At 47.0% G+C, this 27,605-nt stretch overlaps 1 protein-coding gene across 2 annotated transcripts in view; it reads right to left on the bottom strand.

The window, feature by feature from the left end:
- TMEM121 (transmembrane protein 121) overlaps window positions 1-27,605 on the bottom strand; it is a 261,861-nt gene that overhangs the window by 76,057 nt on the left and 158,199 nt on the right. The window contains exon 2 of one of the 2 annotated variants that reach the window (XM_077465031.1): window positions 18,727-18,856. The exons of the other annotated variant lie outside the window; for it this stretch is intronic. The gene's annotated coding sequence lies outside the window, so the exon portion shown is untranslated. The remainder of the gene's footprint in view (window positions 1-18,726; window positions 18,857-27,605) is intronic. 2 annotated transcript variants of the gene reach the window in all.

Raw genomic sequence — 27,605 nt, forward strand, 5'->3', positions numbered from 1 at the left:
TAGATAGAAGCAGTCTAGTCTAGTGATGCACCAAGTTAAAAATTTAACCTTTGTTTGCACGATCGTTGCGTCCGCGCCTCACTCTCTTCCCAGATCGTACGGACGATACACGCGTGTTGCGTTTTATATACAGGGCGCATGCGTGAAACTCCGCCCACCCCTGACGTTCTTTCTAGACTATTCCCCGCCCCTTTGCTTTCGGCGCAGTGGGGAGAGCACATGGCAGAGAGAACGCAGGTGCGCAATCACAGTTCCACTAACGAGGAGGAGGGTGAGGAAAGCCCGGAGCCTGAAACATCCCGATCCAGGAAGAGAAGATTTAAGGCCTCAAATATGTCTTTTGGAGAGATGTTGGAGATGGTGGACATATTGAACAGGACCGACTATGATGGAAAGTATGGACCTTACCCAAACCCAAATATCAGAAAGGCCAAGATCATGACTAAAGTTGTGAAGAGTCGTCATAAGAATTTTGGGGTACGTCGATCCAAGGATCAACTGAGAAAATGCTGGTCAGACCTGAAACTGAGGGAGCTCGAGCAGTACATAAGGATCAAGCGTGTTCTTAAAAAAAGTAAGTAGTTGTCGTGTGTTCATATGATTATTCTTGCTTGCATACTGCTCCATGTGCTTTGATTTCATGTTGTGCATTTTAAAATGGCCACTTTCAAGTTCATGGTTTCATTCGTTCGTAAGAAACATCGTTCTGCATGTAAGTATTCCAGCTTAACAAAGTGTCCACAATAATCTTCTCACCTTGGAATTGTACAACAATTGTACAACACTTCCAAGCAATGTTTCATATTCCTATTTCTGCCCTCTGTGTGCTAATTTTTTTATTTTTACATTCTCATAGGGGAGAGAAGACTCAGCAAGTATGAGGACACCAGGGACCACACCCCTCTTAAAGAAGGGCAACTTCAAAAACCAGAAACAGAGGAGCAGGAGGAGGAGGAGGAGGAGGAGGAGGGAGAGATCGTTGAGATTGGGCAAATTGTCACCACAACAGGTGAGTGTCAGAGAACACAGCTTCCGGTAAACTCATCAATGTATGTCACCATATTTTTATTACACTGTTTGTTTTTTTTTGCTTTGTTTTGTAGGTGATGTGGAAGAAGATTCCCGTTTTACCAGTGAAAGTGCCCAGATCCTGATTGGGGAGATAATGGGGTGCAATTGGGATTTGTAAAATATAGAGCAAAACATCAATGATGTTAAAAATAAAATGAAGAACATCATTGATGTTTTGGGGAGAGTGTGAAACAGAAAAAACTAAATAGGGCTTTAGTTTTGCTATTTTAAAACACAACTTTTTTGTATTTTTCGAAATTACAAATTTGGAAGATGCACAGAGTGTGTAAACATGCGCTATCTCCCATCATGGGGGATCAATGTACGTGTTTTGTGGAAAGTGGCTGAGATGAAGGGGTTGCAGCCCCCAAGCATGTACATTGATCCCCCATGATGGGAGATAGCACATGTTGACACACTGTGTGCATCTTCCAAATTTGGATTTTCCAGGGGTGACACCCCATGTGATGAAGGCAATATCAGCCCAGTTTGTACATACTCATGTCTAATATTGTCTTCACTTTTCAAAGTTGAACTTTGTAAGTTCCTGTGTTCTGTATTTTACACTTTGATACATGCCTGTTTACACAAAAACACCAAGTAAACCAAATTTTACAGAAACTCTGTTTTTGATACACACAATTTCTTGGTTTGTTGTAAAAACCTTTTCTAAACGCACATGTGAATGTGCTTGGATTAAAAAGTTTAATTATCAACAATGTGTGGCTTCCTTTTTCATTGCGCCAAAAATGTATTTGGAGTAAAATTTAGTTTGTGCTGAGGAGTGTGATTTACTAAAGGAAACTCCACTCTGCACTCCAAGTGCAGTTTCAGGTGTACTTTTGCAGTGCACTTGTAGTGCATAGTGGATGTGCCTTTAGTAAAAAAACACCCACAGTGAGGTGTAAATTTGGACAACCATGCCATTTTCCTGCCATGGTGCTGAAAATGAGCACGATTTTGGTCAGTAATGCATTAGTTGCCAAAAAAAAAGGTGTGTGTGTATGTGTGGCAGACCCACAACATAATAAGATTATCTGAAGAAGAGACTGTGCCCTCATCTCACTCTGAACTTGGGTTTGCACTGTTGTTGAAAAAGGCACAACTTGAAAAAACATAAATATACCTAGGAGACACCTAAAACCAAGCCAAGCAGTAAATGAAGGAGTTTCAGAGAAAAATGTATTCTTAAAATGCCGCTCAGACATTGTCTGGCATATCAATGGCCCCCCTACCCACAAAGTAGTCCATGTATTGGGTTCTAACCTCACGGGCGCTTTGAGGGGGGAAAGCCAGGATGAGCAGGTTCAAGGCCCGTGAGGTTATCTTCATTTTCCAGCAAGTCTGCTTCTTGTTGGCCAACTGAGACCGCATAGTTCACAGAAACTTTTTTCATAAAATTGTGCAGAACACAGCACGCCAGCACTATGCGATTCAGTTTGTATTCCGCCATGTGAATAGGCGTAAGAAAAAGGCGGAACTGGCTGGCCAGTATACCAAAAGTGTTCTCCACCACTCTTCGGGCTCTGGATAGGCGTAAATTAAAAATCCTCTGCTCTGGGGTGAGGGTCCTCATTGGAAAAGGCAGCATAAGATGGTTCGCCAGGGCAAACGCCTCATCCGCGACAAAGACGAATGGGAGTCCTTCCTGATTCTCCTCTGGGGGTGGCAAGCCCAGGCTGCCATTTTGGAGACGCCAGTAGAACTCTGTCCGTGCAAACACTCCACCATCCGACATCCATCCATTTTGCCCCACGTCCACATACAAAAACTCATATGTCGCAGACACCACCACCAACATCACAATACTATTAACGATACTATTAAACCCCTTGTAGTTAAAATAGTATGACCCCGAGTTGGGTGGTGGGACGATGCGGACGTGCTTCCCATCTATTGCTCCTCCACAATTGGGAAAGTCCCAACAACTGCCAAAGTGGGAGGCCACAGTCTGCCATTCCTGTGGCGTTGAAGGACACTGTGGAGTTAAACAAGAACAATTTGACAAATCAACATTGCAAGCAGATTAGACACCAACATTTTTGGTCAAAATTAGTATAACATTTTGGGAACTGAGTATTTAAAGCCTAAAGTATAAGGTCCCCTTATGAGAGTCATCACGCACCCCCCCCCCCCACCCCCACATTGGATGGGCCCTTGCTAAAAAATGAGGGGGGATGTTTTGGACAGGTAACCCTCTCCACTTGATTGAGAGCTGAATGCCTAAATAATGTGTGATACTTTGGGAAGCCCCTCCTTAGTTACACTATTGGCAGCCCACTGGAGAGGTAAGAAGTGTCATAATCCCAAAAAGAAAACAAAATAGAAGCACATTTTGACATTCTGCTATTACATATCCAGATAATTAATATGTTAAAAAACAAAATAAAAATGGCATTTGAAAGTATTGAGGCAGGCCCTTGCACTACATGCTTAGGTGAATTCATCCATAAATGTGATCATCAAAAAGGTAGATATAGTGTGTTTTGGGTTTGGTAAAGTCATCAGATAGAGGATTGCTATCAGCTGAGCTAGCAGTTGCGGGGAGGGGGGTTCCTAATGAGTTTGGCACAACCCCAAAAATAAAAAAAATGTCACTCTGCATGAATTGAAGCACACACATCACATTTGTAGACATTATAGGGGGTGTTTAGGGGAAACAATACTATGGAGCTAGACTATAGTTTTATGGGCCAAGAAGAGCATGGTGGTGAAGTTAGTGAGGCAAATATGCCTGAGGGCAAAGGGGCAGAGCATATGAATTGGAGCATATTGCAATGATGGTAATTGGGGAATGAGGAAAGAAATGCAAGACATTAGCAATCATGAAATACATAGAATGTGATGTTAAAGGAGAAAACTTACCTTCATATAGTCCTTCTGCAGGACCTGAATGATGGCAGAACAGGTCTCTGGAATAATGATCCCCAGAGCCTGGGGGGAGATGCCTGTAGAGAACTTGAGGTCCTGAAGGCTTCTCCCTGTCGCCAAGTAGTGCAACGTGGCGATGAGCCTCTGCTCCGGAGTGATGGCTTGCCGCATGCAGGTATCCTGCCTGCTGATATAAGGGGTCAGCAAAGCCAGCAGACGGTGAAAAATGGGGTCCGTCATCCGGAGATAATTCCTGAAATCATCAGGATTATTCTCCCGGATCTCACGGAGCAAAGGCATGTGTGAGAACTGGTCACGCTGGCGCAACCAATTCTTGGTCCACAAACGCCTCCCCTCCCTGTTCATGGACCGGGCTTGTGTCAAAGTAAGAACCCCAGCACGAAGCCCCTGCACAGCACGAACTCTACGACGAGTACGTAGCCGAAACATGGTTTCAAAGCGGTCGGCTCGTCAGAACGGACAACAGAAAGCACCGATAACCAGCAAGGCCTGAAAGAACGACCTGAATAGCAGAAGCAAGCAGACAATAAGAAATGCCTTTCAAAGCGTACTATACCAAGATATAGTCCACAATGAGAAACAAATACTGACTGCACGCACTGATTATCAGATACGCACACACAAGCACAAACCGAAGAGCAGTAGCAATCTGAATCACTAATCTGAAAAGCGCGCATCGTCTCTCACCAAACTTCTACTAACACAAGCTCAGCAGAAGGAGCCCAAAGGGTGCCGGACGTGGTGCTGTGAACTTCCCTTTTCTAGTCCCGCCGTACACGGCTTACGTCACCGCGTTCTTGGCAACCGCAAATTCAGTCAACTTGGTCCGACCGTGTGTATGCAACAGTGTCGGACAAAATCTGTCGGACAAAATCCAACAGATTTGGTTGTCAGAATGTCCGACCATGTGTACAATGATCATAGCAGCTGTTCTGCCTCTCGATCATTCTTACGGGTAGAGAGAGGGGACTCCACCCCCCCCCCCCCCCCACCGCCCTCTGGTGCTTCTACCATCGGAGACAGGATCCGCAGGCCCTGGATGTTTACCATAGAGATTTCCAGCGGACCAGATGGTCGCTGGAGTCTCTAGGATCATTCAGAGGCCAGGCACAATGTTATGACGTCACGCCTGGCCTCTGCATTCAAACAAAGGGCACTGCCTCGCCTGGGAAGCTGGGATCGTTTTTTTTTTTTTATTTCAGGCTTCCTAGCCTAGAGGTGAGATGTGGGGTCTTACTGACCCCGTATCTCACTGTAAAGAGGACCGATCATGCCATATTCCTATTACAAGAGATGTTTACATTCCTTGTAATGGGAATAAAAGTGATCAAAACATTTTTTTTTTTTTAAAGTGTCAAAAAAAAGTAAAACAATAATAATAATTTTTTTTTAAAGCACTCCTGTCCCCGTGTGCTTGCACACAGAAGCAAACGCATACGCAAGTCCCGCCCACATATGAAAACTCTGTTCAAACCACACATGTGAGGTATTGCCACAAACGTTAGAGCGAAAGCAATAATTCTAGCCTTAGACCTCCTCTTTAACTCACAACATGTAACCAGTAAAAAAATTGAAAGCGTCCCCTAGGGGGATTTTTAAGTACTGAAGTTTGCCGCCATTCAACAACTGTGTGCACTTTTGAAGCATGACATGTTAGGTATATATCTACTTGGCGTAACTTCATCTTTCACATAATGCAAAAAATTGGGCTAACTTTACTGTTGTTTTTTTTTGAAAGCACAAAACAGTTTTTTGTCCAAAAAACGCATTTGAAAATTGCTGCGCAAATATCGTGCGAGATAAAAAGTTGCAACAACCACCACTGTATTCTCTAGGTTCTTTTCTAAAAAAAACATATATAATGTTTGGGGGTTCTATGTAATTTTCTAGCAAAAAAATTATGATTTGTACATGTAGAAGAGAAATGTCAGAATTGGCTTGGGTGGCAAGTGGTTAAAGAGTAACTCCACTTATGTTGAGAAAAAAACATTCCCCTCTGGGTGATCTATGTACAATGCAAGGATTATAATAACCTTTTTTGCAGATTCCTACCTTTTATTATTCAGAAGAAATCCATGCGTGTTTGTCTGTGCCTCTGTGCTAAGTAGGTCTAATGGGATTGGTTTTATTATTAACTGTCATGCCGCATACACGTGACCGGACCTTCCGGGAGACTAGGTCTAATGGAATCAGTCCGTTGGACAATCCGATCGTGTGTGGGCTATTCCGATCGTTTTTCACATAAAAAATCCAGACTTAGAAATAGAACATGTTTCAAATCTGTCCGACGTACTCAATTCCTATTGCGGAAACCGTTTGTCTGTATGCTGGTCCAACAGGCCAAATACGACGCAAGGGAAGCTATTGGCTACTGGCTATTGAACTTCCTTTTTTAGTCCTGTCTTACGTCATCACGCTCAAGTCCGTTCATTCGGAAGGTCCGTCGAAAGCCAGTTGGAAAGACCGTCGGACCTAGTCTGCCGGAAAGTCCGGTCGTTTGTACGCGGCATAAGGTGTGCAGGGCACTAATAAGGAAATCTGCTGGGCCTGCATCCTTTTAGATGCTCCTATTGAAACTATCTCTAAAAAAATGACATTTTTGTTGCAGGGGGTGCCTGAAATCTGACTTGTATCAGGAAATGATGGTTCTGGGGAGTGGTCAGTACACACTCTGTGTATGGAATAACTCCAGGTAGCCATATTGCAATGCATTCTCAGAAAATTACAGTGGCGGCAGATTGAAAGGGAAAAGTAATTTTTAATAACATTCAATTACAATATGATTAGTGTTGCATTTATAAGTTACCTTTTAACCACTTCACACAAAATGGCATCCCTGTATGTCATTTTGAGGAAGTGCTTGCACCGGGGTGAAGGCTGCAGCTGTGGGCTTCACCCAGGTACCTTTTTTAGAGCCAATGGTCAGCTTTCTGGTGATAACAACCATTATCTCAATGAGCAGGAGGGGACCCCCCCCCGCCGCTGCCTTTCGCCTCTCCTCCTGGGTTTCCAGTCCCACTGGGAGACCCCAGCGACCAGCTGGGGCATGTCCGCCAGTTGACCTGGGGTCCCAAAGCCAGAATCAGCTTCGATTGGGTCTCCGATGTAGTAACTTGAAATCGTTGTCATGACATCACTTTTGGTTTACTCTGCTGCCAATGATTTTACACAGTATTCCAAAACACAGATTTTGGCGTTTTGAATACTTTTAAGTGCAAAGGAGGGACCCCAGATCCCTCCATAAAGAGTACCTGTCACCGCCTATTACTGTTACGAGGGATGTTTACATTCCTTCCTGGGAACAAAAATTAAAAGTGATCAGATTTTTTTTTTCCTTTAACCACTTGCCGACGAGCAGCCGTGATTATACTGCAGAAGGTTGGCACAATCCTGCGAACCCTCGTAGCTGTACGTCGGCTCCTTTAAGCGGGATAGCAGACGCATGCTCAGCGACACACTGCGGGGATGCCGATGCTAGTGACCGGTGCGAGCACGAGAGGCAGAACAGGGACGTGTGTGTAAACACACAAATCCCTCTTCTGTGAGAAGTGGAGATGCAGATCATGAGTTCTTAATAGCCAGGAACCATGATCTGTCATCTCCTACAGTCAGTCCGCTCCCCCTGCAGTTAGAAAACACACTAGGGAACACAGTTAAGCCCTTGATCGCCCCCTAGTGTTAACCTCAGTGACATTTATACAGTAATCAGTGCATTTTTATAGCACTGATTGCTGTATAATTGTCAGTCGTCCCAAAAATGTATCCAATATATGTCTGATGTGTCCGCCATAATGTCGCAGGCTTGATAAAAATCACAGATCACCGCCATTACTGGTAAAAAATAAAATAAAAAAAATAATACAAATGCCATAAATCTATCCCCTATTTTGTATAACTTTTGCGCAAACCAATCAATATACGCTTATTGCGATTTTTATTACCAAAAATATGTAGAAGAATACATATCGGCCTAAACTGAGGAAAAAATTTTAGCTTTTTAAAAAAAAATTGGGAATATTTATAGTAAAAAGTACAAAATATTGTGTTTTATTTTTTATTTTTTATTTTTTTCAAAATTGTCACACTTTTTTTTTGTTTATAGTGCAAAAAATAAAACCGCAGAGGTGATCAAATACCACTAAAAGAAAGCTCTATTTGTGGGAAAAAAGGATGCAAATTTTGTCTGGGTACAGCATCAAACAGCCGTGTAATTGTCAGTTAAAGCAACACAGAGCTGTATTTCAAAAAATGGCCTGGTCATTGAGCAGCCAAATCTTCTGGGGCTGAAGTGGTTAAAGAGAGTGTAAAAAGCACCCTCGTCTCCGCACACCAAAGAAAACGCATACGTAATTTGTGCCTGCAAATGTACACAGTGTTCAAATCACACATGTGATGTATCCCCGCCATTGTCAGAGCGAGAGCAATAATTCTAGCAAAAATACCTCCTCTGTAACTCTAAACTGGTAACCATTAAACATTTTTAAACGTCTACTATAGAGATTTTTAAGTACCGTAGTTTGTCGCCATTCCACAAGTGCGTGCAATTTTAAAGCATAATAAGTTATGTATCTTTTTACTCTGCGTAACATCATCCTGCACAATATGAAAAAAATGGGCTAACTTTACTGTTTTCTTATTTTTTCCATTTAAAAAAGTGTATTTTTTCCTCAAAAAAGGCCACTGCGCAAATACCGTGTAACAAAATATTGCAACAACCGCCATTTTATTCTCCAGAGTAGGGATGAGCCGAACACCCCCCCCCCCCCACCCGGTTCGGTTCGCACCAGAACCTGCGAACGGACCAAAAAATTTGCGCGAACTTTAGAACCCCATTAAAGTCTATGGGACTCGAATGTTCAAAATCAAAAGTGCTAATTTAAAGGCTAATATGCAAGTTATGCCGCGTACACACGATCAGACTATCTGGCAGACTTAGTCTGGCGGACAAAGCACTGTAAAGTCCGCCAGACTGTCCGAACGAGCAGACCTGCCCACACACGGACTTTTCCGGTGGACTATCTGCCGTACTTTTGAAATGAATGGCCTTCGGCGGCGAGATTGACACGTCGCTGGCCCCGTCACCTGGTATGGACTTAAAGGGGAAGTCCTACGCCGAAAAAACGGCGTGGGGGTCCCCCCTAGGTCCATATCAGACCTTTATCCGAGCACGCTACCCGGCCAGTCAGGAAAGGGGATGGGGACGCCGTTCATTTCAAAAGTACGGCGGACTAGCACACACGGCCAGATTGTCCGCCGGACTGGCAGTCCGGTGGACAATTTTTGAGTCAAAACTACTTTCTAAGTCCGTCGGACTTTTGGGTAAAAAAAAGTCCGCCGGAGCCCACACACAGGCGGATTGGCCGGACTCGAGTCCGCCCGAATTTTCCACCACATAGTTTGATCATGTGTACACTGCATTATTGTCCTAAAAAGGGTTTGGGGATCCGGCTCCTGCCCCAGGGGACATGTATCAATGCAAAAAAAAGTTTTAAAGAAGGCCGTTTTTTCGGGAGCACTGATTTTAATGACGCTTAAAGTGAAATATTCCTTTAAATATCCTGCCTTGGGGGTGTCTATAGTATGCCTGTGAAGTGGCGCGTGTTTCCCGTGTTTAGAACAGTCCCTGCATAAAATGACATTTCTAACGGGGAAAAAAAGTCATTTAAAACTGTTTGCGGTTTTAATGTAATGTCTGGTCCCAGCAATATGGATGAAAATCATTGAGAAAAATGGCATGGGTAGCCCCCCTGCCCATTACCAGCCCCTTTGGGTCTTGTACGGATATTAAGGGGAACCCCATACCCAAATTAAAAAAGGAAAGGCGTGGGGCCCTCAGGCCCTATATACCCAGAATAGTAGTATACAGGTGGTGCAAACAAGACGGAGACTGTGTAGGTTTGTTGTTAAGTAGAATCTGTTTGTAATATTGAACTGGTACATTTTTAAAGTGTAGCTCCAGTCATAAAAAATCTATTTTTAAGCTTTTTGGATAACGTAGGGAAGGGTTATCCCCCCTGTAACAGTTTTTTTTTTCCCATTTGTGCACCTCTTCAGAAGATTTCACCTCACTTTCTGTCCCAATGACAAATGTTTTTTGAAAATGTGGGGTTTTTAGTAAAACAAGGATCAGTGGAGAGGAGACATGTTTTTACCATATCAACTCCTACAGGAGAAAATTTCCCTTCCTAGGGGTAGATTTCATCTCACTTTCTGTTGTCGCCTTTCATTTGCAAGTAGATGTTTTTAAGTTGGATGTTTGAAAGTAGGGGTCTGCCCTATATGCTCTGCAGAAATTTGGGCCTAAGGTGTTGGTGTTGCCACAACACTGTAAGCCCTCAAACTGACTATTGGTGGGCTCTGGAACGCCCTGCTGTGAACTATTATATCAAGATTTGTAATTACATGCCATTGTTGAACAGTGGTAGAAAAATTGGGCCTTTGGTGGTGGTGCTGGTGCCATAACACTGTAAGCCCCTGTACACACGGTCGGAGATTTCGACAACCAAATCCGTCGGATTTTGTCCGAAACTGTTGCATACACACGGTCGGACTAGGTTGTCGAAAAATCCGATCATTCAGAACGTGATGACGTCATTTCGTTACGATGGGACTACCATCGTGGCTACAGGCTAGTAGCCAATAGCTTTGATGTAGGAATTTTGATCTGAGCATGCGTGGCACTTGTTCCGATCAAAATTCTCTACACATGATCGGAGTATGTCCGATCGAACCAGTTGGTCGGGAAATATTTCCAACATGTTGGAAAATTGGGTCCGACGGATATTCCAACGGAATCAGTCCGATGCATACCACACACAGTCAGATTATCCGACACGGTCCGATAGGACACATTCCGACGGATTCTCCGACCGTGCGTACAAGGGCCAAGTCCTCATAGTTACTCTTGGTGGGCCCTGGAACGGGCCCTGCTGTGAAATATTATATCAAGAATTGTAATTACATGTACCCGTTGAACAGGGGCAGAACAACTGGGCCTTAGGCACTGGTGCCACAACATTGCAACACCTCACAGAAACTCTATTTGGAGAGCAGGAATGAGCCCTGCTGCAAAGTATTGCATCAAAAATTGTAATTACATGCCCCTTTTAAACGGGCTGAAAAATTGGGCCTTAGCCACTGGTGGCGGCGCCCAGAACCAAAAATGTTCTTCCAAGCTATCAGCAGGATCATTGAGGAGGAAGAGGATAGTCAGTCAGCATAACAGGATAGTCACTCAGCATCAGCATAGGCAGTCTTGAAGTGATCTGACATTTCAAAAAAAATTATTCAGTTACATCAACTTCAGGTGCTTGGTAGCTGGTGGTGATCCAAGACTGATTCATCTCTTGAAGGTCAGTCGATCAACCGAGTCGGTGGACAGGTGCACCCTGTGATCGGTTACAAAGCCTCCAGCAGCACTGAATGTGCGTTCCGAAAAAATGCTGGATGCAGGAAAGGCCAGTAGCTCAATTGTTACTGTGCAAGCTCTGGCCAGTGATCCATCCTCCAGACCCAGTAACCCAGAGGATTTTCGGTGGGAAAGGTGTCCAAGTCTGACCTTGCCCCTAGGTATTACTGCACCATGTAAATCAGACGCTGGCGATGGATGCTGGAACCGATCATACCTTGGGGCTGTGGACTAAAAAATGTAATGTATCGGTCAGACGGCTACCTTCTCCACCACTCCTTCTGTGACTGACCGAAGCCTCAGCAACCCGTTGTCCAGGACCAGGAATTTGTAACGTCCCAGTCTCTGGGAACGCGTTGCACAGACCTTTCTGCAAGGCCTCCCAAAGATGTCTCATCCTCTGCGACGGCAAGATAAGATCTGCAACCTTACCCTTGTACTGTGGATCAAGGACAGTTGCCAGCCAGTAATAATCCCTCTTTGATCTGCTGAATACGAGGATCCTTCCGCTGGCTTTGCAGGATAAGGGAGGCTATGCAGCATAGGTTAGTTGAGGCATTCGGTCCGTAGTCCTCTGGGTCACTAAGGACAACATGATCCGCAGCCACCTCCTCCCAGCCACGTACAAGTCCACGGGTTTCTTGGGACTGTAAATGATCCCTAAAAGACTGCTGCTGATGCTGAGTGCCAGGCTCCACTTCCATACTGACACAATCCTCCTTCTCCTCTTCCTTCCTGTGTGATCGGCGGGCCAGTAGGAACACTGTCTGGATAAAGGGGGCCTTGAGAGGCAAGGAAGTCCTCCTCTTCCTGCCTCTGTTCTGGCTCAAGTGCCCTGTCCATTATTCCACGCAGCGTGTGCTCCAACAGGTGGACAAGAGGTACATTGTCACTGATGCATGCACCGTCACTGCTCACCATCCTCGTGGCCTCCTCAAATGGTGACAGGACAGCGCATGCATCCCTGATCATGGCCCACTGGCGTGGGGAAAAAAACCGAGCTCCCCTGACCCTGTCCTGGTGCCATAGTCGCACAGGTACTCATTGATGGCCCTCTGCTGCGTGTGCAGCCGCTGCAGCATGGCCAACATTGAGTTCCACCTGGTGGGCATTTCACAGATTAGGCGGTTCTTGGGCATGTTCAATTCCTTTTGGAGGTCAGCCAGCTGAGCACTGGCATTATATGACTGGCAGAAATGCACACAGACTTTCCTGGTAAGCCCGGGTACCTGCCCAAGGACCGCTGCACCACCAAATTAAGGATGTGAGCCATACAGGGCACATGGGTCAGTTGTCCCTGTCGGAGGACTGAGAGGAGGTTGGTGCCATTGTCACAAGCCACCATTCCTGGCTTAAGCTGGCGTAGCATCAACCACCTCTCAGCCTGCCCCTGCAGAGATGACAATCTCTGCCTCAGTGTGGCTCCTGTCCCCAAAGCACACCAGCGCAAGCACGGCATGGCATCTTTTTGCCTGTGTACTTGCGTAGTCCCTTGAACGCCTACGGAGCACCGCTGATTCAGAGGACAAAGCACAGGAAGATGCCATGGAGGAAGAAGAGGAGGAGGGGGTGGAGGAGAGAGGTGTGTCACATTTGCCAGTAGTAGCATTTTGGAGGTGTGGTGGTGGAACAACCTCCAACACTACTGCACCTTGTCCTGCATCCTTCCCAGCTGCCAGAAGAGTCACTCAATGTGACGTGAAAGATAGGTAATGTCCCTGTTAATGCCTCTTGGACCATGAGTCAGTGGTAATATGCACCTTACCGCTGACCATCCTGTCCAGCGAGGCATGGAAATTGCCTTCCACATGCCGGTAAACAGCCGGAATCACATTCCGTGAGAAAAATTGGCGTTTGGGAACCTGCCACTGAGGAACCCCACATTGCACAAACTCACAGAAGGGGGCAGAGTCTACCAACAGAAAAGGCAGCAGTTGAAGTGCTAGCAATTTAGCCAAGCTAGCATTCAACTGCTGGGCATGTGGATGGCTGGGAGTGAACTTCTTTCAACAGGCCAGCAGCTGGGGCAGGGAAATTTGCCTGATACAATTGGATGTCGGTGTACCGTTAGCAGATTGCCTGCAAGTACTTGGTTGTGACACACCTAATTCTACACCTTCATTCCTCTCAGTGCAGGTTTTGGAGAGGATTGAAGGTATAGTGGGGTTGGAGATCCCAGCTGGTGAGCAGCAAGGAGAGGTCCACTTTGTTCTTGGGTGTGGGTCTTTTAGGTACGCTTGCCAATGAACTGCATGGCAGGTCGACATATGTCTGGTCAAGCATGTGGTGCCCAAGCGGCTGATGTTTTGGCCATGCGAGATACGCTTGAGACATATGTTGCAAATAGTAGTGGTGTGATCTGATGCACTCATCTCAAAAAAGGCCTACACTAAAGAACTTTTGGAATAACGAGCAGAGGCAGCGCCCTGCACAGGTGGAGCTCTGCGGTTTGATGCAGTCAGTGTGCTGCCCTTAAGCTGGCCCCTGGAGGGCATCCTGCCTCATTGGAGATGTGCCTCCTCCTCCTCTCTCCTATCAGGCACCCACGTCGAGTCAGTGACCTCATCATCTCCTCCCTCCTCATCACTGGAGCAAACCTGGCAGTATGCTGCAGCTGGGGGAACATGACTGCCAGATTGCTGTCCTTCTTGGGCATCCCCTCCCTCTGGGCTCACGTTACTGCCTTCCTCTAGCTGGGTATCATCATCAGAGCCTTCAAAACGCTGGGCATCCTCATGGAGCATGTACCCAACACTGTGCTCAAACAGTTTGGGGGACTCCTCAGGAGGAGGACATGGTGGGGCTAGGGAAGGAGTGACTGATGCCATTAAGATGAGGGAAGGCCTCGTTGGCAGCTGCTTTGCCAGTACCCTGAGCCTAGGTGAGAGAGGATGAGGAGGGTTTGGTCATCCACTCTACCAAGTGTTCGGTATGTTGCGGCTCAACACATCCCGCTGCCAAAAATAAGGACAATCTTGTCCCATGGCCATGTGCTGATGAGGATGCACCGTGTCCATGACCAGCACTGTTGCCTCTAGACACAGTGCCTGCTTGCCCTCTTTTATTAGCTCGTGACTGTCTGCCTCGCCTTGTTGGCCTTCCAGACATACTAATGGCCTGCAGGGAGATGTAGCTGCACAAAGCTGGGACGTATATACTGATTATACTGCAGCTAGCAGAATCAACTGCCTGCCTGTATTATTATTACTATGAGAACACCAGCAATTGGGGTAGCTTTAGGTGCACACTGTGCAGATGGCACAATACACCAACTGTAATTACTGCAGCTGCCTGCCTGTGGTATAGGATCTGAAGAACACCAGCAATTGGGGTAGCTTTAGGTGCACACTGTGCAGATGACACGATACACCAACTGTAATTGCTGGAGCTGCCTGCGGTATAGGATCAGCAAAACCCCTGCAATTGGGCTAGCTTTAGGTGCAAACTGTGCAGATGACACAGTACACCGACTGTAATTGCTACAGCTGCATGTGGTATAGGACCAGCAGAACACCAGCAATTGCGGTAGCTTTAGGTGTACACTGTGCAGGTGGTACAATACACCAACTGTAATTGCTGGAGCTGCCTGCGGTATAGGATCAGCAAAACCCCCACAATTGCGCTAGTTTTAGGTGCAAACTGTGCAGATGACACAGTACACTGACTGTAATTGCTACAGCTGCATGTGGTATAGAATCAGCAGAAAACCAGCACTTAGGGTAGTTTTAGGCGTACACTGTGCAGATGACACAATACAACACCAAGTGTAATTGCTGCAGCAGCTGCCTATGGTATAGGACAAGCAGAACACCAGCAATTGGGGTAGCTTTAGCTGTACACTGTGCAGGTGGCACAATACAGCCACTGTAATTGCTACAGCTGCCTGAGGTATAGGACCAGCAGAACACCAGCAATTGGGGTAGCTTTAGCTGTACACTGTGCAGGTGGCACACTACACCGACTGTAATTGCTGCAGCTTCCTGTGGTATAGGACCAGCAGAACACCAGCAACTGCGGTAGCTTTAGGTGTACACTGTGCAGGTGGCACAATACAAAGACTGTAATTGCAACAGCTTCAAAGGAAATTCAGACACTGCCTCTCCATCTATAGCATAGATGCATAGCATACTAGCTCATTATGAATAACTTACCTGAGAACGAAGCCCCCGAAGCGGTCCTCCGTCTTCATGTTCGCCGCTGCCATGTATCCCAGAGTGACTTCTGGGTCTTGGTGCTCCGGCGCTGTGATTCGCCGGAGCCGCAATGATGTCACTCCCATGCATGCGCACGGGAGCCGACACAAGCTGCAAATTGTCGTCATCTGCGGCCTGCCCAGTGCGCCTGTGCTGTCTTTTTGTAAATGTCTCCTAAACTGTATAGGTTTAGGAGATATTTCTTGGACCTACAGGTAAGCCTTAATCTAGGCTTACCTGTAGGTCAAAGTGGTTTATAAGGGTTTACAACCACTTTAATAATGGCATGAAATGCCAAGCTGCGGTTTCCAAAGCGGGCAAAATCCTTTATATCATTCGATATCATTTTGCCCCTGTACAAATCATTAGTAAGACCTCATCTGGAATATGCAGTTCACTTTTGGGCATTAGTACACAAAGAGGATATCGGGGAACTAGAGAGTGCAGAAAAGGGCAACCAAACTGATAAGAGACATGGAGGAGCCCAGCTATAAGGAGAGATTAGCAGAACTGAATTGAGAAGAGGAGATTAAGGGGGGATATGATCAACATGTATAAATACTGTACTAAGATGCAGGAAGCGGCTGCAAAGGACTTTGTAATATGAAGTCTCAGGAGAGAGCAGCCTTACTGACTTTTAAAGAGGCAGGACTACAAATCCCAGCATGCTCTGCTGACAGGAAAAGAGAGATTCCATTTTTATTTTCTGAGGAGAATTCAGTCAGCACGAGGCAGAGGAAGAGATCAGACCTGAGGGAGAGATGCTGTCTCTCTCAGGTGATTTCACCGCGCAATTAAGGCCTCCACGGCCAGTCGGGACATCCAGCCTGAGAGAGGGGGGGATCCCAGGTCTACATCCAGACGCATCTACACTGACGGTGAAGTGTTCCACTGTGAGGTAACCAGTCGGGTCGCCAGGAGAGCCTGCTGTTCCAGGATGTTTAGTTTGGGCCTTGACCACAGGATTTGGTGAGAGGGCTTTTTCCCATTTGCAGGAAACGGGGACACTGCACTACAGAAGGAGTTAAATGAAGACTGTTTACAGACATAATTGCTGGTATTCCTCTTGCTAACACTTGTAGTGCCACAGGGATAAAGCATAAGGCCATCCATTTCTGGGGACACTGTATACAGACATCTTTGTCCTTTCACCTTGCTGAGAAAGATCCTGCCTGCTTCACTTGATGATCTGGGTCAGTTGTGTTGTTTGATCCTGCTAACCACTTCAGCCCCGGAAGATTTGGCTGCTCAATGACCAGGCCATTTTTTGCGATACAACACTGTGTCGCTTTAACTGACAATTGCGTGGTCGTGTGATGCTGTAAGAACAATTGATGTCCTTTTTTTTTTCCCACAGATAGAACTTTGATCGTGGTATTTGATCTCTTCTGCGGTTTTTATTTTTTAAATAAGACGAGCAACAGTTTTGAAAAACACAATATTTTTAACTTTTTTCTATAATAAATATTCCAATTTTTTTTTCCCAAAAAATATATTTTTTTCCTCAGTTTAGGCCGATATATATTCTTCTACATATTTTCGATTAACAAAAATGCAATAAGTGTATATTAATTGGTTTGCGCAAAAGTTATAGCATCTACAAAATAGGGGTTATATTTATGGCATTTTTATTATTATTATTTTTTTTAACTAGTAATGGTGGCGATCTGCAATTTTTATTGGGAGTGCAATATTGGGGTGGACAAACTGGACACGTCTGACAAATTTTTGGAACCATTGACAATTATACAGCGATCAGTGCTATAAAAATTCACTGATTACTATATAAATGTCACTAGCAGGGAAGGGATTAACACTAGGGGGCGATCAAGGGGTTAACTGTGTTCCCTAGGTGTGTTCTAACTGTAGGGGGATGGGGGAAGAGAGATCAGTGTTCATGCTTAGTATGAATACATAATCTGTCTCCTCTCTGCTGAAAGAACAGGGATTTGTGTGTTCACACACACAGATCCAGGTTCTTGCTCTGTCACGGGTAATCGTTTCGGCTCCGGGTGCGCCACTAGGGCGCGCGCCCCTAGTGGCCAAAAGGCAAAGCAATGTAAGTTAACATTGTTTTGCCCAGCCGTGCCATTTTGCCACAGTAAAACTGCAGCAGCTGGTCAGCAAGCAGTTAAGTGCACCAACGAAAGTGGCTAGCTGAAGACAAAGATTTATCATTTCTCCAAAAAGACGGAAGCTACTAGTGCCATACGGATCCGCACACACATAATTAGGGCTTTGTATATGCAGTTGGCGTGTATAGAATAGCTTATCGAGGAGGTTAAACCATTGCATGTTGATTTTGAATAAAGTCGTTAGGGGACAGGAGAGAGAGGCATGACACAGAGGGTCATTCCTCTGCTCTCCTCTTGAAAAAAATGTGCTAAATACAGTGCAGTCCAAAGAAAGGGGGGAAAGCTGGCAGCACTGCAAATGACAATTGCAAAGAGTAAAAGTAAAAAAGTGATGGTGCAGCGCTAGTAACAATTTGAAATTTAAATAGGTGATCTAAGGTGCATAGATAACCTGATACACATCTAAATGTATCAAAGTTAAAATATTTGAAGATATCAAACTAACAGTATAATGTGCAATACTGAAATATTGATATCAGGGGATTAAACCAAATGTATACCATACACATAAAATGCAGTGATATCAGGTGATTAAACCAATATATACCATAAACATAAAATGCAGTGAACAACTTAATATAAATTCAAAAGCAATGAATAAAGGAAAAAGTCCACTGAGTGAGAGAGTATTTGATGAAATGGAAATGTACAAAACATAAATATCTTGCCACCTCAAATGGTAATTTTCAAGCCACCGCTGACCGTGCATGAAAAAGGGAGATGGAGCATCGCCACCAATAACACTGAGGCTTACTGGAAAGTATGGATTCGATAGGACATACGTCCTATGAATCAAACAAACTTGTCAGTGATTCTTCACCAAAAATAGAAGAGCATGGATGGATATAGGCATTGATACAATTGGATAAAATAATCTTCTCACAAGGACCACTGGTCAACAAGAAAGGAAGCTTCAAAGTATATAAAAGTTATGTGGGTTCAAACATATAGGGCCAAAAAGGAATGAAAAATGCACATAGCGTGAAAACACAAAATTTATTATTAAAAATGAAAGATTTACACTCACATTTTGGAAGAGGTAAAAAAGCGCTTATTAGTCGATAAAATGATGCAATGGGAACAGCAGGCTTGACCCAACGTGTTTCATCCACAAAGATATCCTCTGCACTCCTCTTGCCTGGATTCATGGAGCCAACCTAAATAAAGGTAACCAATCCAATTTAAAGTGTCATATTGTGCTTTATTTACCATTTAAGTGTGTCTCTGCTCTTGGGGACATTCTCAGGTTTGGAATCCACTGAAGTTAGCTTGAATATAGGACTGAGAGTTATATTAGATATATTGCTCTTAAATCTCGTTATTGCTCTCTAGTTGATTACTTGAATATATATGGTTACTCTCTGTTATTCTAACGCCACGTACACACGATCAAACAATAAAAGTCCGGCGGACAATCCGCCTGTGTGTAGGCTCCGGCTGACTTTTTTTACCCAAAAGTCCGGTGGATTAAGATTGGAGTTTTGCACATCAATCTGTCGACTCGCATTTCGGCGGACAGTACGGCCATGTGTGTGCCAGTCCGCCGTAATTTTGAAATGAACTGACTTTTCCCGCCTGGAGAAAAGTCCGCTCATTTTGAGCGCGCCTCCAGGTAGCCGGGACCAGCGAAGGAGGCGTCGCTGGCCCCGTCACCTGGTATGGACTTAAAGGGTAATCCCTACGCCGAAAAAACGTTGTGGGGGTCCCCCCAGGTCCATATCAGACCCTTATCCGAGCACGCTATCCAGCCGGCCAGGAAGTGGGGGGACAAGCGAGTGCCCCCCTCCTGAGCTGTACCCGGCCGCGTGCCCTCAACATGGGGGGTGCCTTGAGGAAGGGGGGGCCGCGCGGACAAGGGCCTCTTCCCGACAACCCTGGCCGTTGGTTGTCGGGGTCTGTGGGCGGGGGGCTTATCGGAATCCGGGAGCCCCCTTTAATAAGGGGGCCCCCGGATCCCGGCCCCCCACCCTATGTACAATGTACCCCTACCCATTCACCTGTGAAAAAAATGTAAAAAAAAAAAACACAACACACAAGGGTTAAAATAGTTTATTGCACAGCTCTGGGGGTCTTCTTCCGCCTCCGGGGGTCTTCTCGCCGGACTCCTCCGCTATCTTATGCTAGCTCTTTTACTAGTGGTGGCCCAGTCTTCTGTCGCCGCTGCCGCTGTCTTCTGTTCTTCTCTTCTGGAGATGTTGCCTCGTCGCTGTCTCCAGTCACTATGACAGGACACGCAGCGTGCAGCGACTTATATAGGGACATCACCGGATGATGTCCCCACCCATTATGATGTCACAGCCCCAGCATCCTCTGGGACTGTGACATCATAATGGGCGGGGACATCATCCGGTGATGTCCCTATACAAGTCACTGCATGCCGCGTGTCCTGTCATAGTGACCGGAGACAGTGACGAGGCAACATCTGAAGAAGAGAAGAACAGAAGACAGCGGCAGCGGCGACAGAAGACCGGGCCACCACTTGTAAAAGAGCTAGAAGAAGGCGCGGTGGCCCGGCAAGAAAAACCGAAGAGGGGGACAAGACCCCGAAGTCGGAAGAAGAGGGCGGCGGCGAAGAAGAAAGCCGGGCTCCTCCACTAGTAAAAGAGCTAGCATAAGATGGCGACCGGCGGGAAGACCCCCGAAGACGGAAGAAGACCCCCAGAGCTGTGCAATAAACTATTTTAACCCTTGTGTGTTGTTTTTTTTTTTTTTTTTTTTACTTTTTTTTTTTCCACAGGTGAATGGGTAGGGGTACATTGTACCCCATACTCATTCACACAGATTGGGGGGCCGGGATCTGGGGGCCCCCTTATTAAAGGGGGCTCATGGATTCCGATAAGCCCCCTGCCCACAGACCCTGACAACCAACGGCTAGGGTTGTCGGGAAGAGGCCCTTGTCCTCATCAACATGGGGACAAGGTGCTTTGGGGTGGGGGGGCTGCGCGGCCCCCCTTCCTCAAGGCACCTCCCATGTTGAGGGCACGTGCCCTGGTATGGCTCAGGAGGGGGGCGCTCGCTCGTCCCTACCCCCTTTCCTGGCCGGCCGGGTAGCGTGCTCGGATAAGGGTCTGATATGGACCTAGGGGGGACCCCCATGCCGTTTTTGCGGCGTACGGATTTCCCTTTAAGTCCATACCAGGTGACGGGGCCAGCGACGCCTCCTTCGCTGGTTCCAGCTACCTGGAGCGACGCTCAAAATGAACGGACTTTCCTCCGTGTGTAGTCCGCCGGACCTAGTCTGCCGCAAAAGTTCTGTGTGGGGGCAGGTAGCTCGTTCAGGAAATCCGGCGGTTTGTCCGCCGGATAGTCTGATACGTGTGTATGTGGCATTACACAGAAATATTGCAGTAAAGACAATTCCTGTGTGTTATAATGTATGTTTCTCATTGGTCATTGCACTTACACTATTGCCAGGTGTGCCAGAGGACGCTGAGGCTGTTATTAGGGTTAAGAGGCAGAGTAACGGACTGAAAAAACAAAAGCGGCTCCTGCAGGGGTAGTGCTACACATATGATCATTTCCACACTGAATTTCAATTCTTTATAGCCTATTCCTATTAATCTGAATAATTTTTTGAATTTTGAAACCGTACATTTTGAAGAGCCCCACACATTTACATCCTTGAATTCTGCACATATTCACTAATACTATGCCTGATGAATATGTACATAATGCCACACATTTCACATGAATATGCACATCATGCCACACATTTCACAGAGCCTACTGTCTGACCTACAGACATGCTGAAGAGGAGGCACAGTTGGCACAAGAAATATACCACATCACTGCTTTTAATCACTATGGTACCATGATAGCTCGTACAAACTGGAAAAAAAAAGGAATGAATGTTAAAGTGATACTAAAGGTTAATTATTATTTTTTGAAATGACAAACATATCATACTTACCTGCACTGTGCAGCTCATTTTGCACAGAGTGGTCCCGAACCTGCTCTTCTGGGGTCCCTCTGTGGTTCTCCCCCCATCAGATAACCCCCTGGGAGAAGCACTCTCCCGGGGGGTTACCTTGTGGGTGCACTCTGGAGTCCAGCATTCAGCGTAGGGATAAGCCGAACACCCCCCCGGTTCGGTTTGCACCAGAACTTTCGAACGAACCCCAAATTCGTACGAACTTTAGAACCCCATTGAAGTCTTTGGGACTCGAACGTTTGGAATTAAAATTGCTAATTTTAACGGCTAATATGCAAGATACTGTCCTAAAAAGGGTTTGGGGACCTGGCTCCTGTCCCAGGGGACATGGGTCAATGCCTAAAATGTTTTTAAAAATGGCCGTTTTGGCGGGAGCACTGATTTTAATGACGATTAAAGTGGAAAAAAAAGTGAAATAATCATTTAAATATGGTGCCTGGGGGGTGTCTGTAGTATGCCCGTGAAGTGCCACGTGTTTCCCGTGTTTAGAACAGTCCCTGAACAAAATGACATTAAACGGAAATAACATCATTTAAAACTGCTTGCGGTTTTAATGTTATATCTGGTTCCTGCAATATGGTTGAAAATCATTGAGAAAAATGGCATGGGTAGCCCTCCCTGCCCATTACCAGCCCCTTTGGGTCTTGTACCCATATTAAGGGGAACCCAGTACCCATATTAAAAAAAAAAGGAAATGCGTGTGGCCCCCAGGCCCTATATACTCAGAACAGCAGTATACAGGCGGTGCAAACAAGACAGGGACTGTGTTGGTTTGTTGTGTTGAGTTGAATCTGTTTGTAATTTTCAACTGGTACATTTTTAAAGTGTAGCTCCAGTCAAAAAAACTATTTTTAAGCTTTTTGGAAAACATAGGGAAGGGTTATCACCCCTGTATAATTTGTTTTGTCGTACATCTTTTTTCATCTCACTTGCTGTTGTCTCCTTACGTTTGTAAGTTGGATGTTTGAAAGTAGGGGTCTGCCCTATATGCTCTGCAGAAATGGCGGAACAAGGTGTTGGTTTTGCCACAACATTGTAAGCCCTCAAAGTGACTCTTGGTGGGCGCTGGAGCGCCCTGCTGTGAACGATTATATCAAGAATTGTAATTACATGCCATTGTTGAACAGTGGTAGAAAAATTGACCTTTGGTGGTTGTGGTGCTGGTGCCACAACACTAAGTCCTCACAGTTACTCTGGGTGGGCACAGGAACGGGCCCTCCTGTGAAATATTATATCAAGAATTGTAATTACATGTCCCTGTTAAACAGGGGCAGAAAAATTGGGCCTTAGGCACTGCTGCTGGTGCCACCACACTGCAACCTCTCCCATATACTCTAGTTTTATTGCAGGAATTAGCCCTGCTGCAAAGCATTGCATCAAAAATTGTAATTAAACGCCCCTGTTAAAAAGGGGCAGAAAAATTGGGCTGATGGCATCACCCAGAACCAGAAATGTTCTTCCAACATATCAGCGGAGGAGGAAGAGGATAGACAATCAACATAACAGGACAGTCACTCAGCATCAGCATAGGCAGTCTTGAAGGGATGTGATATTTCAAAAAAAATTATTTGGTTACATCAGCTTCAGGTGCTTGGTAGCTGTGGGTGATCAAAGACTGATTCATCTCGATGAAGGTTAGTCGATCAACTGATTCGGTGGACAGGCGCACCCTGTGATCGGTAACAAAGCCACCAGCAGCACTGAAGGTGCGTTCCGAAAGAACGCTGGATGCAGGACAGGCCAGTAGCTCAATTGCATACTGTGCAAGCTCTGGCCAGTGATCCATCCTCAAGACCCAGTAAGCCAGAGGATTTTTGGTGGGAAAGGTGTCCAAGTCTGACCTTGCCCCTAGGTATTCCTGCACCATGTAAATCAGACGCTGGCGATGGTTGCTGGAACCGATCATACCTTGGGGCTGCGGACTAAAAAATTGTCTGAAAGCATGTCAGACGGCCACCTTCTCCACCGCTCCTTCTGACCGATGCCTCAGCAACACGTTGTCCAGGACCAGGAGTTTGTAGCCTCCCAGTCTCTGGAAAACGCGTTGCACAGACCTTTCTGCAAGGCCTCCCGGAGATTTCTCATCCTCTGCTCCCTCTGCGATGGCAAGATAAGGTCGGCAACTTTACCCTTGTACCGTGGATCAAGGAGAGTGGCCAGCCAGTAATGGTCCCTCTCCTTGATCCGAAGAATACGAGGATCCTTCCGAAGGCTTTGCAGGATCAGGGAGGCCATGCAGCGTAGGTTAGCTGAGGCATTCGGTCCGGAGTCCTCTGGGTCACTAAGGACAACATGATCCGCAGCTACCTCCTCCCAGCCATGTACAAGTCCACGTGTTTCTTGGGACTGTAAATCATCCCTACAAGACTGCTGCTGCTGCTGATGATGATGCTGAGTGCCAGCCTCCACCTCCATGCTGACACAATCATCCTCCTCCTCCTCTTCCTCCTCCTCATCCTCTTCCTGTGTGATGGGTGGCACAGCAGGAACACTGTCTGGATAAAGGGGGCCTTGAGAGGCAAGGAAGTCCTCCTCCTCCTGCCTCTGTTCTGCCTCAAGTGCCCTGTCCATTATTCCATGCAGCGTATGCTCCAAGAGGTACAGTGTCACTGATGCATGCACTGTCACTGCTCACCATCCTTGTGGCCTCCTCAAACGGTGACAGGACAGTGCATGCATCCCTGATCATGCCCCATTGGCGTGGTGAGAAAAAACCGAGCTCCCCTGACCCTGTCCTGGTGCCGTAGTCGCACAGGTACTCATTGATGGCCCTCTGCTGTGTGTGCAGCCGCTGCAGCATGGCCAACGTTGAGTTCCACCTGGTGGGCATGTCACATATAAGGCGGTTCTTGGGCAGGTTCAACTCCTTTTGGAGCTCAGCCAGCCGGGCACAGGCATTAAATGATCGGCGGAAATGCACACAGACTTTCCTGGCCTGCTTCAGGACATCCTGTAAGCTGGGGTACCTGCCCAAGAACCGCTGCACCACCAGGTTAAGGATTGAGCTACACAGGGCACATGGGTCAGTTGTCCCTGTCGGAGGGCGGAGAGGAGGTTGGTGCCATTGTCGCAAACCACCATTCCTGGCTTAAGCTGGCTTGGCGTCAACCACCTCTCGGCCTGCCCCTGCAAACAAACAAACCCCCAAACAAACCAGCGCAAGCACGGCATGGCATAGTTTTGCCTGCGTACTTGCGTAGCCCCTGGAACGCCTACGGAGCACCGCTGGTTCCGAGGACAGAGCACTGGAAGAGGCCATGGAGGAAGAAGAGGAGGGGGTGGAGGAGAGAGGTGTGTCACAACCAATAGTAGCATTTTGGAGGCGTGGTGGCGGAACAACCTCCAACACTACTGCACCTTGTCCTGCATCCTTCCCAGCTGCCAGAAGAGTGACCCAATGGGCCGTGAAAGACCGGTAACGTCCCTGTCCATGCCTGCTGGACCATGAGTCAGCGGCAATATGCACCTTACCGCTGACCGCCCTGTCCAGCGAGGCAAGGACATTTCCTTCCACATGCCTGTAGAGAGCCGGAATTCGCGTTTGGGGACCTGCCACTGAGGAACCGCACATTGTACAAACTCACGGAAGGGGGCCGAGTCTACCAACTGAAAAGGCAGCAGTTGAAGTGCTAGCAATTTAGCCAAGCTAGCATTCAACCGCTGGGCATGTGGATGGCTGGGAGTGAACTTCTTCCGCCGGTCCAGCAGCTGGGGCAGGGACATTTGCCTGCTATAATCGGACGTGGGTGTACTGCTAGCAGATTGCCCGGAAGCACTTGGCTGTGACACACCTAATTCTAAACCTTCATTCCTCTCAGAGCAGGTTTCAGAGAGGACTGAAGGTCTAGTGGGGTTGGAGATGCCAGCTGATGAGGAGCAAGGAGAGGTCCGCTTTGTTCTTTGGTGTGGGTCTTTGAGGTACGCTTGCCAACGAGCTGCATGGCAGGTCAGCATATGTCTGGTCAAGCATGTGGTGCCCAAGCGGCTGATGTTTTGGCCACGCGAGATACGCTTGAGACATATGTTGCAAACAGCAGCGGTGCGATCTGATGCACTCGTCTCAAAAAGGGCCCACACCAAAGAACTTTTAGAATAACGCGCAGAGGCAGCGCCCTGCACAGGCGGAGCTCTGCGGTGTGATTCAGTCGGTGTGCTGCCCCTAAGCTGGCCCCCGGAGGGCATCCTGCCTCGTTGGACATGTGCCTCCTCCTCCTCCTCCTCTCTCCTACCAGGCACCCACGTGGAGTCAGTGCCCTCATCATCCCCTCCCTCTTCATCGCTGTAGCAAACCTGGCAATATGCTGCAGCTTGTGGAACATGACTGTCAGATTGCTGTCCTTCTTGAGCATCCCCTCTCTCTGCATTCACGCTACTGCCTTCCTCTAGCTGAGTGTCATCATCAGAGCCTACAAAACACTGGGCATCCTCCTGGAGCATGTACCCAACACTGTGCTCAAAGAGTTCAGGAGACTCCTCAGGAGGACGTGGTGGGTCTAGGGAAGGAGTCACTGATGATGACTTTGAGACGAGGGAAGACGATGCGTTGGCAGATGCTTTGCTAGTACCCTGACACTGGGTGAGAGAGGATGAGGAGGATGAAGAGGGCTTGGTCATCCACTCTACCAAGTCGTTGGAATGTTGCGGTTCAACATGTCCAGCTGCCGAAAAGAAGGACAAGCATGTCCCATGGCCACGTGCTGATGACAATGCACCGCGTCCACGACCAGCACTGTTGTCTCTAGACACAGAGCCTGCTTGCCCTTTTTTATCGGCTTGTGCCTGTCTGCCTCTCCTTGCTGGCCTTCCAGACATGGTAATGGCCTGAAGGGAGTTGGGTAAAACAGCAGTTGGGTAGTGTATATTGTGCTGGAGGCACACAACACCGACTAACTCCTGCAGATGCCTTTATTATAGAACACCAGAGATAAAGGGGTATACTGTAATGGAGTCACACAACACCCACTAAGCCCTGCAGATGGCTCTATTAGAGAACAGCAATAAAGGGTAGATACAGGTGTATATTGTGCTGGAGGCACAAAACACCCACTAACTCCTGCAGATGCCTTTATTATAGAACACCAGAGATAAAGGGGTATATACAGATGTATACTGTGCTGTGCTGGAGGCACACACAACTTCCAATAACTCCTGCAGATGGCAAGTGGGCTCAAATAGAGAAGAGCTATGTAGGTGGATATAGCGGTGAGGTGAATATATAGGTGAGGTGAATATAGCGGTGTATACTGCGGTCGGGGCACGCAGACAACAACCACTACAGAAGAGCAAGATCGAAAATCGGCCGATAGCGATCGGTGTATACTGTGTTGAAGGTACACAGAACGCCCACTAACTGCTTCAGAAGCCAACACACTACACAAGGCCGCCGCGCTGGCGGCCTTATATAGTGTGGGGCGTGTACTACACAGCCTGAGCTATGATTGGCCACAGGCATCCTGCCTGTGGCCAATCATGGCTCTCCTCGCTGCTGGCGCTGTGATTGACCAAGCATGCGGGGTCACAGTGCATGCTTGGCCAATCATGAGCCAGCAATGCACTGCGATGACGCAGTGCATTGTGGGCCGTGAGCGCCACACGAATTTGGCGCGAAGGGCCCATAACTTTCGGAATTTGCCGAATGGGCGAACAGCCGATGTTCGAGTCGAATGTATGTTCGACTTGAACACGAAGCTCATCCCTAATTCAGCGTACATAGAAGCAGAAATGCAGGACTCGGCCCCACCCCCCGGCAGCCGCATTATTGAATTTGATTGACAGTAGAAGTAGCCAATGGCTGCGCTGCTATCAATCTATTCAATCAACAGCCGAGAACCCCCTAGCAGAGAGAGGGCACATCCCCGTGGGACAAGTTTGAGGGTTCAGGTAAGTAAAAGGGGGGGGGGGGGGGGCTGGGGGCCGGTCACTGACAGGTATTTTTTCACCTTAATGCATAGGATGCATTAAGGTGAAAAAACACA

Source organism: Lithobates pipiens, unplaced genomic scaffold, assembly GCF_037356315.1.
Source record: "Lithobates pipiens isolate NorthernLeopardFrog02 unplaced genomic scaffold, aLitPip1_a1.2 Scaffold_30, whole genome shotgun sequence".
Lineage (NCBI taxonomy): Eukaryota > Metazoa > Chordata > Amphibia > Anura > Ranidae > Lithobates > Lithobates pipiens.